We start from the raw sequence: 15,245 nt of genomic DNA on the forward strand, positions 1-15,245 counted from the left end.
TCAACACATAGAGCCATTTGACCTGTTAAAAGGCTCTGACTGACGTTCCTTCTGTTGGTTGCTGATGGAGGGTGGATGAAGGGTAGTTTAAATTTGCTCTTGAAAATTGAGGTTATGCAACATCTGGAGGCAGGAAAAAAAAAAAGTTAGGGCATCTTTAAGGATGGGCCAAAGCAGGATTTTGGTTTAATGTTGAGCTCTAGTGTTGTTACTTGTGTATATCCTTTTCAACATTTTTTTTTTAACTTGTTTGAAAAACTGCATTTCTCTTAAATGTGATTTTCAACAGTCACTAGTGTGTGTGAGAGAGAGAGGCTCACTATTTTTAATGCAAATAAGTGTTGAAAAGGTGAGTGTACCCTTCAAAATATCCCAGTATTTCTCTCTGGTCTCATGGTAGAACTACCAAAACCACTGGTAGGTGTTATCTTCTGATTTGTTAAAAAAAGTACTTATACTTACAGTTGAAACAGAAAGTGACTATGCAGTGTGTGCGCTCTGTAGTTGTGATAAACTACTGCCTAACCAGTCGAGTGAAAACATGGAAAGTTGCAGTAGAAGTGAAATGCCACCAGATGGCAGTTTTGCTCTTGTATCTCAAGACAGTTGGACGTCGTGGTTATTATTATTATTTTTTTTTTAACAAGTTAGCAGGGGTGGTGGCCAAGTGGTTAGCGTGCCTGGCTTCAGTGCTGAAGGTTTGTGGTTCAAACCCCACTCCTGCCACAATCTCCAAGTAATGTGGAGTTGTATCAGGAAGGGCACCAAGCGTAAAACTTGTGCCAAATCAACATGCAGGTCCAAGTTTGATCTACTGTGGTGACTCAGCGTCACAAGAAGCAAACTGAAAGGCCCCACTTACTTAGAAGAAGTGATTCAAGTTGTTTGAATGGATTTGTTCATATTTCATGTCCTCACTGTGATTATAGTGTAAAATTGGTTTCCAATCTCTGTATAAATAAAAGAGCTGTAATGCTTAAGTGTTGAAATACCAGAGTGGCTCTGCATTGTTTGTGTGTTTCCTGGTATTTGACTGGTTCGTGACTGCTTCCATTGTGACTGTGAGAGGAACTCTTAATTTGATGTCCTCAGCTGTGGAAACTTTAGAGTGACTTGGTGGCGACGGAGCCACATTTATGAATGTTACATCAAGAATCTTTAATGCTGATATTTATGTTTTTGAGGGTGTGGCCTCCCACAGCTGCTGTGTGTGTGTGTGTGTGTGCGCGCACCATCTGTGGTGTTAAACTAAAACGAAAAGTACCCAGTGATAGCAGGAGATCACCATAGGCCACACTTTTGTCCATGAGAGCGATGAGCAAACTAAATAGGACATTGTGTTACACAACTAACCCCTTCCTGACATTGCTGGAGCTGGAGTGGCTCCAAGGCGTGCAGGCGCTCCAGCTCCTCTCGGTTATCTAGGTCACAGCCTCTGAGGAGCAGCAGCAGCACTGCATGACACACGCTTCACTCTCCCGTCCGTCTGCATCTCCCTGCATGCTCTTGACAAAACCTCAACACTGGCCCGGCTTGAATGAGCCACTGAGCGGGGGTGGGGGGGCAGCCTCTGTTTTAAAGATACAGCAGCGGCTTGTTCTGAAAGGGGTTTGGGAGGACATACTGAATTAGTAATTCAACGTTTGATCGCATTTATACAGTATGTTCGTGGAAAGAACGGAATCCACCTCGTTAATAACCACAATGCTTTGGGGGGGGGGGGGGGGTGGCTTCTTCATCCAAGAAGTCCAATCCTGCTTGTAGAAGGTAATGGAATAGAGATAGTGGGGGCTTGGGGGGAGGGGGGCATCTAAGCCAGCACTCTCCACCCAGCATTTATTGGAAAACAGTGCGAGTGAAGCTCACTGCTGAAATTAGTTATTGATCTATTCCTTCCCCGAAGCCCATGGGTCTTTCCCACCACACCTGCTCGTTCTCTCCATACAAAGCCGCTGTATCTTTCAACCTTCGCTTCAAGCCGCTTCGTGCTTTGCTTTTTTGTGCTGCCTTTTTTTGTTGTTTTTCTCCAGATCTCTGTTCCCACTTCCAAAACAAGCTCTTAATCCTGATAATAATGCCTGTAATGTGTGAGAATGATCTCTTTTTCTAAAATTAAAATTGTTAAATTGTCAATGATGGTTCACAAAGTGGCATTTATAAGGCCGACGCTTCAGAACTCTGGGAATGTTTGTAAGTTGCTGCTTTGTCTCACTGAATCTGATAAATTGGTAATAACACCATTAAGGATATACAAATTTGATTGGATGCTCTTGTGTAAATTCTCCACAACTAGAAAGATTTTTTCCTTCTTGCTCGGCAGCCTTTGCCACAGTCAGCTTTTAACTACGCTGAAAAGCAACCTCATGGAAGCTTCATGCATGTGGTGCATGATGATGATGATGTGCAAAAGCACGTCCACTCAAAGTCTACAGATGTAGTGCAATTCATAATGGAAACAAAGGTGACCACTGTTGGGATCCTGTGAATGTGATGTACATGATGTAGGCCTGAAGCTATCAATGAATGCATGAACTGGAGGCATTAGATTGCATCTGTTCTAAGATCACATCCTGCAATGAGGTTAAAAAGGATAAAAATTCTGGCACTGCAGCATTTTGCAAATCTACTCCATGCAGTGCTTCAAAACTTATTACAAAAATATATATATATATGAAATAATTGTGGGTACCTGCTCCAGGTAAATTTCAAGATGTATACCAAATTTTATAAAATCTATTCATGAGGGAGGAGAGTGCCGCATACATTTTGTGTACACATAATAGCGATACCAAAGAAGCTGCAGGTGCAAATGTCACATCCCACGTGGGCGTGGCTACAGCTGCAAGATATTTCCACACATGCCCAGAGGTGTGTCACTCCAACACAGTGTCACTCAAGTAGTATCTCCCCGGCCCCAGCACCTTGAGCATTGAGGGCATTAAAGGTGTACCGCCACTGGGTTTTTAAAATTAAAGTCATAAAAACAATCTTCTATGGCACCACTCTAATTTTATTCCTTAGCCTTTAAATAAGGGATAATTAATATGGCATTAACAATATGATCAAAATTTGCACTCTCTGGAAAAAATAATAATGAATTCCCCTGAGGGGATAAAAATTCAGTTGAACAGAGTATCATGAACTACTTTCGGTAGCGACCACAGACTGTCCATTGATGGTTTTAGAGTATCCCAGAATCCTTTGCGCGCTGGGGAGGGAGACTTGATAATGGCTGAGCTTAATGCTAATTTTAACATTGAAAATGCCATAGACATGCTAACGCATTAGCATCGGTCCCGTTTTTAAGTTATAAAAATACGTCTGTACATCTATAAAATTAAAATAAAGTGAAATAAAGAACCAACGAAGCAGCAGATTGAAGATTGAAGCATTGGTTCAAGGTTCAAAGCAAAGCTGTGCTGCAGAAACGCTTGTTTACAGACCTGCTGCAGGGTCTGTAATCAATGTAGTGAAATGATCATTTTCCTGACAAACACCCCCCAAAACAAAAGCAACTGTGAAGGACCGATAAGGGAATCGTAAAGCAAAAAGGCTATTGACGTTGATGGATCGAATCATTTCTTAAGGATATCCAAAAAGAACCGGTTCCTGACACACAACCCTAACAGCAACACGCTTTTTTTAAAACTCATATTAAAGACTCACTATTATCTTAAACACCTATGTACACATTTTGGTTGAACTCACCTCCATAACGACGCAATGTTGCAAACAAGTTGCCGCAAACGCTTGTTTACACTGACAACGAAATGTCAGCCTCCCCAGCGAGAACGTGATTACACGCGAGATTTGACACCGTAAAGGTGTCAATATCAACATCACGGTGTGATGACCCACCCCAGACTCCCCACCTTTCACCACACATTTTGTGCTCGCCATCACAAAATGAATTCATGCCCACGTTACGAAAAATGCCCCATTTTCGTACCCCCGTCACGAACCCATAAATTAATGTACTTTTCATAACCCAGTCCCACAAACTGCCGTGAGACTGGGTTGGGATCACATGGGGGCTTCCCCCAACTTGCACGGTGACAGCCAATCAGAGTAGAGAAAGGCAGGGTGACATCAGCTGGCTGCTCACGTGAACAAAATATTCCAACATGGCGGAAAATCCTTTGAAACAGGTTATTTCTGTATAAATCTGATAACTTTGGCACGTATTTTATAAAAGTTATCAAAAAATAAACACTTCTAAATCTAAAAATCTAAAAGTGCTGCTTTTGAAACATCTTTGAAGTGTTTTACAAACCATTCTATGGATGTTAGCATGCACGCCCCGGGATCATGCATCACACAAGGTCAAAGGTAATTTCTGGTAATTCCAAAACCTCATGCACACACACACACACACACACACACACATATATGCTTCTTCTTGCAGATAGCGTTAAAAGGAAAAGGAAATATTCACCACGGAATTCCCCACAGATAAATATGTTCTCCTCATTAGAATGAGCTGTAATTTTACACCGCGTTTCATAAATAAACCGACATTATAACACTGGGATTTCAGTTTTGTGAAATGTGATTACCTCACAGCAACAGCTGAGTCAAAATTATCACCACTGAGCAAACTTTGCTCTTTAAATCTGACAAATAAATGTAGAGGGGGGGGGGTCATTCATACGCAGCATTAATCTGAACATGGCCGCCAAAATTTATCGTTGCTCATTTCCTTCTCTTGTACCCGAGTCCTGCAATACATTAGTACTACTTGGTTCTGTCACACTGGCTCAGTGTTGAAGTGCTGTGCACTGCACATGCATGAAAATATCACCTACGTGTTCCCACCATCAATAGGGATATGAGTTTTACACCTGCCACGTCCTACTAATAAACTAGGTATTGTTAATCTAGCTCGATTGGTTGCAGTTACGTGGGAAATGTGTTTTTTTTTTGGGAGGGGGGGTATAGAAACATAATTTAGTAATATTTTAGTGACATCATGTTGTCTCATACTGCATAATGACAATTAGCTGGTCAATGTAAGCTTCGGATAAATATCCTGGAAAATGTTTCTTTGGTCAGTAATTTTGACTGTGAATTTTGCGTGATCTTCTCTAAAAGTTAATTATTCACAGAGATTAACTAGAGGAATATTCCTACCAAGTTGTTAGAAAATCTGCTCACCTATTGAGCTAAATCCACGGGTGGGTGATTCTTTAACTATGGGCACTATTGGCCTTGTAAATGTAATTTCCACCACACCATTGCCTTACAGTATAAAGCACCTTGGGGCAACTGTTTGTTGTGATTTGGTGCTATATACATGTGCTCTGATGTCACTGTTTATCTCCATAGAAACTACCCAAACAATCTTTCATACAAACTGTTTAAAGGGACATTACAGTGTTGTAGTGGAAATTACAGCAATAGTGTGGGACAACTACATTTTGTTTAAAAAAATCACAACAGTTGTATGACATTGAATACCCCAATTATGTTTTGATTATTTTACTGATATTTTATTCACAGATATTTTAAAACATTAGAAAAAATGTTTCTTTACCATTCATTTTTATCATTGAAGATCAAAAGTCTGGGTGTGGGACAAGCACAAAACGGCAATATTTGCATATAATGATGCTGAAAAAAGGTGAAAAAGTCATCATAGACTACTAGAACAAATTTCTTAACACACTTTCATTGTAAAGATAACTATAATAACTATAAATTTCCCCTTTTTTTCTGTTTTTCATACAATATGATCAAAGGACATAAGTGCCCGTAGTCTAAGAATCACCCGGGAGTGATTACCCTGTTGGTATGTAGGGTAGTGAGGCACCTTTACATTCACTAAAAAAGATATTTTTTTGAAACTTTTCTGCCTTTTGTCTCTTGACGCAGAGCCACAGCAATACTTTTTGATTTCTAAGATTAGAGCTGCCAAGTTTTAGGGACATTGATTGAAGATTTTGTATAATTGTGCTAACAAATCGTCAAACAGAAACAGGCAAGAAGATAAAGGTGATAATCTGAACAGTACCTTCATGAGCTTTAAAACTTCAACTAGATTGTTCTTTTATATCTGAAATGTTTAAGGCAATATTAAATCATTACAACAGGAAGATAAAAAACAATATGTCTTGTGGATGTACGCCTTATTATCTTAGACATTGTTGATGTACTTCATGAGAATTAAAATCTTAGTATTTTTGCTCATTATTCAATTTTGCTTTAATGTGCTTACATGAGAAAATGCTGTGTGACAACCCCACCAGTAACCAAAACCTCATCAAACTGAGCAGAGAAGAAGATATATATATATATATATATATATATATATATATATATATATATATATAGGTGGCGCTGACTTTTTGTACACCTGTAATTTTGACCACCTCATTGCACCGGCTGGGAACCATGGAAAGTGCGGAAGAAGATAAGAAGTAAGTTCTATCATGGCGAGGAAAATTGTCTTTTGGTCGATTACTGGATGGGATGTGGACACAGAGAAACCGACACACACACCGACAAACACACAGTCCTTAACAGATCCTTTACCTGGTCTGATGGCTGGGAAATCCCAGATGATCAGGGTGCAACCTGCCTTCAACCACCTTCACAGCCATTGGGTTAGAAGCCATTACCGCCTCTGCCTGATCTGCCATTGGGGACTTCTTGTTTCACCAGAGCCCTGTTATTCGTCTTGTGTTCAGGGTTCCCGTTGGGCCTTAATGGTTACCATAGCAGCTACGGGGCATGTATGTCACTGACAAGATAAATGAACGCCTCTAATACATACAACAAAATTTGTCCTCTGCATTTAACCCATCCAAATTACAGTAAGATACAACCCAACCACTAGGAGCAGTGGGCAGTCACACCCTAAATAAGTATGTATAAACCCTAGAATGTTTCCAGTGAAGGGAATATCAAGATGCAATCTGGATATCAGATCCATTTTTTGACCTATGTTGTTGGCCTTTGGATTTACTTGTAAATGCATGTTGTCACCTTTACTACAAATTCCTCCCAACACTAAAAAGTCTTGTTCTAACTAGCCCACCAGTGAAGTAACATCTGCATCCGCTGCTGCTGCTAGGGATTTATGGTGCATTCCATTTCTTCTTGGACATTGGAATTTCCCAGTTACACCCCCAGAAATGCTCCCTCAAGTCAGAATTCCAACTCCTCAACTCGTTTGAACCCCGCATACTCCAAGTTGACGATCCAAGATGGTTGCTCCTTGCAGAAGATATAAAAACTACTGGATTTTAGCAGTTTGCTTTTTGTGCATGTTTTTCCAACATAATAAATCGTACACACAGTCCTACTGCTGTGTGTAGACATGTTGTAGCATTTTTAAGGTGTTGCTTGTAAAATGGTGCCGCGAATATTGGCCAACCTGGTATATGTTACTAGCAACAATGAGAGTATTGGCTAACCCGGTATATGTTACTAGCAACAATGAGAATATTGGCTAACCCGGTATATGTTACTAGCAACAATGAGAGTATTGGCCAACCCGGTATATGTTACTAGCAACAATGAGAATATTGGCTAACCTGGTATATGTTAATAGCAACAATGAGAGTACTGGCTAACCCGGTATATGTTACTAGCAACAATGAGAGTATTGGCTAACCCAGTATATGTTACTAGCAACAATGAGAGTATTGGCTAACCCGGTATATGTTACAACAATGACACTGCACTGAAAATTGAGCAGTAAATTAAAACACTAATGTACCTTCTTTTCCACATGTTCACTTCCAGAAGGTCTCTTTGGTGGACCAAATATTTTGTATAGCACTCTATACGCCAAATTCTTGGAGGGATTCCACTTATTTTCTTACTTGTAGTGCTGCGTGAAAAATATAGCTCATTCACTTTGGGTGTGATGCCATTCCCAGTTGCAATTTATGACTTCCGAGCTTAATAGCACTCTGTGTTAAAGTTGGAATTCTGACATTCTGACTGTTCTTCTCTGATGGCAAAAGTATGCACACTACCCAACTGTAATTGTTAATGTCTTGTAAATAAATGCTTACTGGTGGGAAGGGGCATTTAAATAACCCCCAACACACGCGCACATCCCCCCCCTCCATCTAACATTGGCTGCCTAAAAAGCCATTTGAGAGTGTTCCAGGCGTTCCAAACGTCACAGACTGAGCGTGATGCGCATCTCGTTGTCTTTCTCTGCACATTGTTGTCTAGACGCGGTATAATTGCAGACATCACTGAACACTCAGCTGCTGCTGGAATCCTCAGGGGAGTGGAAGTGGACTGAGAGGGGAACGGCCAGCATGTGGGGGTCACTCATGCCAGCCAAAAACTGTGCACGTACGTGCGTGGATTCAGAGGTGAGAGAGTGAGGGAGCCCAGACGCTGAAACACACAGTACCAAGTGTTCATAACCACAGATGTGGTGACTTCATCAGAAAGAAATGCGCCCTGTCCTATTGCTCCGCTGGTGTTGACGGAACGCACCAAAGTCGAGCTGATCTCGGCTCTGTGGAGCTTTATTTCTACAACGTATTAACGCGATATCACAGTTTCACTGCTATTTAATGTGAAGCTGTGACTCTGTGCGTGTGTGTGTGTGTGTGTGTGTGTGTGTGTGTGTGTGTGTGTGTGTGTGTGTGTGTGTGTGTGTTGGGGGGGGTGGGGGGGAGTCTGATCTCAGAGACTGTCGTAGGTCACCGGGTTCACCCAAGGCATCAAACTAATCTTAGTGGGGGTGGATGGGATGCAGGATAACTGAATCCTGTTGGGGCAGGCCACCTTTTTATATGCCTCCAGGTGTCTTCTCTTTCTTTAACACATTACGTCTGTGCCATTTAAGGCGGCTTCAGCCTGGAAGATTACACCATGTTTTTAGATATTTGTTAGTGAAAAATCTAAAATTTAAAGTTGTGCTTTCAGCGTTTTGTTTAAAATGATAGTCAGCTCAATAAGTATTTGGACAGAGACACATTTTTTAATAACTTTTCCTCTGTTCACCAACACAGGAGAGTTGAAATGAAACGTCCTTGTCGTGTTGATTTTAGTTTTAGTTCAGGGGGTTGAGCAGAACTGTCTCATTAAACATGTAAGAATTACAGCCATTTCTATACAAGGTGCCTCCATTTTTAAAACCCTTAAATAAATGCGCAAACTAAAGATAAGAATTATGTTTAACATACATGATTCATGACGGTTGGTAAACACAGTGGTGGGCACAACAAACTGAAAAGTTAGCTTTGATAACCATTAAACCGCTAACTGAAAACTTATCTTTTATCATGCTAAACCAATAAACTGCTAACAAATTTAGCGGAAGTTACAGCTAACCATTAACTTTTAGTGTTGACTCGGTCACGGCCACATCAGATTACACTGTTAGCTACTGATAAGCCAGTTTTGAGTTTAAGCACCGTAGGTAGGGGCTGATGGGTAAATTCAAAGGTGATCATAAACACAAAACGCACGCACAACAAATAAATAAATAAAAAATAAAACCCCTAACACTGTCATCATCTTCATCAAAAGAAATGAATCACAGTATTAGAAGCCACAGCTTATCTCTATATTTTATATTTATAAACCGTTAACGGAGCTACGGCTCACCCATACTGCGTTCACAAACACAAAACAAATCCATGAAAAATAAATAAATAATAAAAATACTGGCTTTTGAGCTGCTTACATACTGTTTTTTTTTCTTCTTACCAGCACTTGTGTGCTTTGATCTTTGAACTGGAAATGTTAGCTAGCTCTCTGCATTCATAAACAGGAACTAACATGTATGACCTTTAAATTTACTCACTTTATCAGCAAAACAAACAAACAAACAAAATAATAATAATAAAAAGTAAAAATGTTAGAGGTCTGAAACGCAGTGGAACTAAATTCAGAGGAAGCAATTGGTCTGCTGATGGTTTTCAAAGTTTTATGAAAAGCTAATCCACTAACGAAAACATTAGCCTTGCTAATTAGGGGTTAGCAGATTAGCAGAACTGTGCCCACCACTGGGTACACAGAACACAACCGTTACTATAGTACATGCTAGTAGTACGCAAGCGAGTAGCAGGGAAACCATTGGAAAGTACTACACCACCAGTATCTTACTTGTCCCAGATTTTAATGGAGGTTGCATTTGTGCAAAATTTCTAAAATTTCTATTTTGCAAAGGGAGAGTTTTAAAATGGTTCTTGAAGGTACCTTGAATGTTGCTAAAGAATCATGTATCACAATTTCCAGAGTATAAAGGGCCTTTCGCACCCAGTGCACAAACACAGCATGCATCACTCCAAAACCCATTATTTTCAGTGACAAGCTTTGCGCAGTGTAACATACAAAAACGTAGCTTGTCCCATGCTCTGCTGTTAGCGCATGCCGCCACTTGAAGTCAAACTCACAGTGGTCTAAGTTCAAGTCAGTCCAACTTTCACTGCTGCCCGCTGTGAAGTAGCTTCATGCATCCAATAGAAATGAGGCATCCAGGCCAAAACACGGAAGACGACAAGAGTGCGGAAATGTATCAAAGAAATATTAGAAATACACAGTAATTTTCAAAGAAAATACTTTTTTTTTAAACCTCAAGATTCATTTCTGATTTCTGTACATTTTGAAGTTAAAAATATTTCTTAAATTAGAAAAATTGTAATTATCATAGTTTAAAAAAGATTATTTAAAAATCTTTGATGTTCATCTGTAAATTAATACCATGTTGCGTCAGATGAAATGATTTCTTTATTAACATGATAATGAACCTTGAAGATTTATTTTTAGACAAATAAAATAGCATGAAAAGTAATGTGTACATGTTGAACTCCCTTAGTTTCATTCATTCATATCTGCAAAAAAGACACCTTAAATACATATAAATATTTATTATAAACACAACAGGAGATGATGTACCAATGACTGCAGTGTGTCTGTTAAAGATTAATGTAAATTTTCTAAAGTCACATTTGATTTCTTTATTTGTCAGCACATGTAATCATGTGACATAAACCTTATGATGAAACCATTTTTTAAATTTACTCATTTCATCATTTAATTATATCCTTATTGACGATGTGATTGCTGTTGTAATCAGGACAGAGTAATTACCAAAATATGAATTTGTCTATTCTAGTCATTGTGAATGCTCTGCAATTATGCACAAAAATTTGGGGTTTCTTCTACCTGTGCAAGTTGAACTTTGACTTCATGGACATGTTTAATGAATCATTCATTTAATGTTAAAATATAAAAAGAAACCACTTTTTCAAATAAGAAAATAGTTGCTCTTTAAGGAGCCTTTGTTTTATTTAGAAGAGCAGCAGCAGGTTTTAGTTTTCAGTGAAGAAATATATTTCTTAAAATATAAAGAAACATAAAACAGTGCTGTGCTATTTTCTTTAAGGTCTGATTACTTGATATATTTTTTTATTTAAATTTTGAAACTGTTCTTGTAATCAGAGCAGTAAGGATTAAAAGACTGTTATGTTGATTTATTTGACAAAAACAACAATAGAACAAGTGGCAAGTGGGTTTTTTCAAAAGACTAATGTTTAAGGAGTATTTGTGCCAAATTTGGTACTTGTTTCACCATTTGGATGATTGCTTCAGTTATCTGCTGCACTATCAAAGCACCAAACAAAATTAACTCTAATAGTAAAAGAATAAATGCCATGAATAAAAACAACACTTCAACAATGCACAAAAATCCCAGCTGATAGAGCTGATAATGCAGAAAAAGCCCTGACTTATAGACCAGTGCAACTTATGCTCTGGTGCAACTTACCAGTGTTGCCACAGCTGCTTTGAAAAAGTAATCCAATAACTGATTACGCCTTAAAAAAGTAACTTAGTTACGTTACTGATTACTCAATTTCTAAAGTAACTAAGTTAGATTACTAGTTATTTTTTAGATACTTTTACCAGCTGCCGACAACACCCCCCCCCCCGCCACCTCAACATAAAAATGATAACCTGTTTTGCCAATATTCACTTTGTAGTCACCATGTCTTGTCTTCAGTGAACATAAATACTTGTTTTACAAAAAGTAAATTAAAGACATCTTGCTCAACCTCATATTTAACGGTTGACAGCGCTGTACCAGTAAATCTTGTAATTTCTAACCTACATTGCTTATAAATGTAACTATTTAATTTTTTCTAACATTTAAATTCTCTCTGAAACTATTATTATAACTAGTATTAGTAGTTGTAAAAAAAAAAAAAAGGCTTCAAAACTGGACCTTTAATCTAGAGGTGTTGGGGGGGGCAAAAATAATAGTAACGCACAGTGACTTGGAGCAGTAACTTTAACCTGATTACTGATTTGGGAAGATTAACGTGTCAGATTACTCGTTACTGAAAAAAGCAGTCAGATTAGAGTAAACATTTTTCCAACCTCGTACAAAAAAAAAACAAAAAAAAAAAAACGGTGCTGGTCTCTATAGCTAGTTTTTCCCTTCATGACAACTGTAAGGGGGTGAAATTTTTATAACTCATCAACTTATAATTTAAGTAGTAAAGTCATGAATAATTAAGGGTGTGGTCACTTTGACTGACAGGTAGTGTTTGCTTCTGAGCTGAGTCCAGAGCCTTGCTAGCACTGGCTGCTAGCTGTTATGGACTGACCATGCCTCTCCTTTCTGAGCATTTTATTCTAAATTTCTCAAATAATATGCCTTGCTGTAAAGTTAGTTGTAATATTGGACCATCTAAGAAGTCTGTGCCCAGTGTTTCTGTCAAGTGAAATTTACATGTTTAATTTATATGTTAAGGCCCGGTCCCACTGGCGTTTAGGAAGATTTGCGTATGAAGTGCACACAACATTGGTTTATATTCGCTAAACATCTGCAATATCCGTGAAACATGCTTATATGAGTTAGCCGACATCCGCACACGCAATTATCCGCAGAGGCATGTTTTTCCATTGGCAGGATTTTTGAGCTGCCAATGGAAATTTTGTGAGCTGCACAGAATTTTGGTTGCGGATGACATTCACCTTACATACGCAATACGTACTCAATACATAATCTATGTGCTGTATATCTGCCGTTATCCGCTGATATCCGCAACTGACGGAGTATTGAGGCTTGGCAGCGGACTAGGACAGTGTGTAAAATGGATATATTGCGTGCCTATCATGTCCACATCATGGACTAAAATAAGTTGTTGCGAATGCATGCGGATTGGCCATGAATAAAGCGTTTGTAGTACGTCTGCTTTGCATCTGATTTGCGGACACTTTGCGAATGCATAACAAACAGAAATCTACATACTTGCCAGTCATTGCCAGTCCAGTTGTGTAGATGTACAGATGTAGTTATGGATCCCCAAAGATGTAGTGTGACAGTTGCTGCCATCCAACAACATACCAATCAACTTGTCCAAGTCCAGCAATTGCTCCATAGACTGTGGTGTTGGTGTGAACAGTGATGCCCAAAGGCCCGAGTGCACTTCTTTTATGACTGCAAGGCAGATGCCGTGCATGCGCAATACAACCGCTGTTTCCACAACACATACGCAACGCATTCTCAATACATCCATAATCCGTGATAATCGCAATGCGTCCGATCTGTTTCCTCAATACATGCATTATACATCCGTGATTGTTCATTCGCTATACATTATTAATATATCCGTAATTCATACTGAGACCTTTGTCGTTTTGGCCAATTTTGTTGTGGACGACAATGAACGCCTGACATTTGTATACTTAATTCATGCGCAATTAATCCTCTCCCCAGTGGGACCGGGACTTTAGTAGCATTAGCACTGTTAGCAGGTATCGGTAGCTTGGTGATTTTTAACCTTTTGTTTAATTTAAATTTTTTTAATTTTTAATACCTGCACACAAGCCACCTGTCATGAAAACCGTTACGCAAAGATAAACGTTAATAAAACACACAATCCAAGGTCAGCCTGTTAGCTTTAGGTTGTTTGTGTTTGGGCTTCATTTATCCTGCCCAGGTCATCCACAGTCTCTTTTCCAATTTATGGGATTTGCGACTTGACTAATAATATGCTGAACCCAAAGTATAGCAATAGAAAACTAAAATAAATAAAATTTAAAACTAGGCAATGCAAATAAATTACAGGAATATATATACAGTTGTTAACCTCTTGTAATCTGACCAAGTGCGACATGTTGCCTGTAAACCAGTTGACATTACAGATTTTTCCCCCACAAAATCGAACACTGAAGAACAAAGTTGGATGTTGAAACATCAGTGAAGGGTCATACTGTAGTATCCAAGGCTTTGAATTGGTTTAAAGAAGGAAGACCACAAACAACTGATGTATAACGACGAACAAAACCAAAACCAGAAACTTTTTTTTAATGTTCCAAAACGATATATTTGAAGTAATGTTAAACAGTTATTGCTTTGTTCTTTTATTACAAACTAAAATACCTTCTGCTTGCTTGCTTCATGTCTTTCTCTGGATGTCAAGTATGTGTTTTAATGGTGGAGTGAAATTTACCAGCAGCAGGCAAAAACGTGTTTTCACTGTTTGTAACCAGAGGATGCAAATGTTGTGCTAGCCTTAGTCATCAACTTCACCAATGTTTGATGGGACAGGCTAACACTTAAAGAGAAATAATGTTGGAAATAGCTAGCTAGCTACATAGCCTAGCTTGTTAACTGTGGCATTACCAAATACATTCGTTATCAAATGACATTTTGAACCATAAAATCTTAAAAACACATAAGAAAAGGAGGTTAATAACCAGTATTTCATTTGATTCAAACCAGTTGGAACCCAAAGTGGCAAGCATTAAAATTAGGGAATAACCCTGTTGTGTCTGATGATTTGTGGACGTTAATGCATGCTGGATTTTACGGTCGCAAATTGAGTTTTACCGGCGACGCGTTAGCGATTTACGACCATGATCCAGCATTAATGTCAGAAAATCATCAGACACAAGGGGTTATTCCCATTCTAATCCAATTCCAACGTTTGCACGGATCCTTGTCCACCACTGAAGGCTACATCTTAATATATAGATAATATAGATCGGTTACGCAATGTTACGCAGACAAAGGGCGTGGTCAGCTCATCAAAGCTTACTGTAACAACAGCGTCTTCATGCTAACCTGGAAATTCTGTGAGCAGAATCCACAACACTACTTTCGTATGGTATCATAAATTAATCCATTTCAGTGTCGCTTTTCCGCCAGTTGTTTTTTTCCTTCTTCTTCTTCTTCTTTGTGTTTAATGGCGGTTGGCAACCTCTCGCTCTCAGCTGATAGCGCCATTATTGACATCTGCATAGCAATGCATGCAAACAGG

This window comes from Thalassophryne amazonica, chromosome 5 (genome assembly GCF_902500255.1).
Source record: "Thalassophryne amazonica chromosome 5, fThaAma1.1, whole genome shotgun sequence".
In the NCBI taxonomy this organism is placed as follows: domain Eukaryota; kingdom Metazoa; phylum Chordata; class Actinopteri; order Batrachoidiformes; family Batrachoididae; genus Thalassophryne; species Thalassophryne amazonica.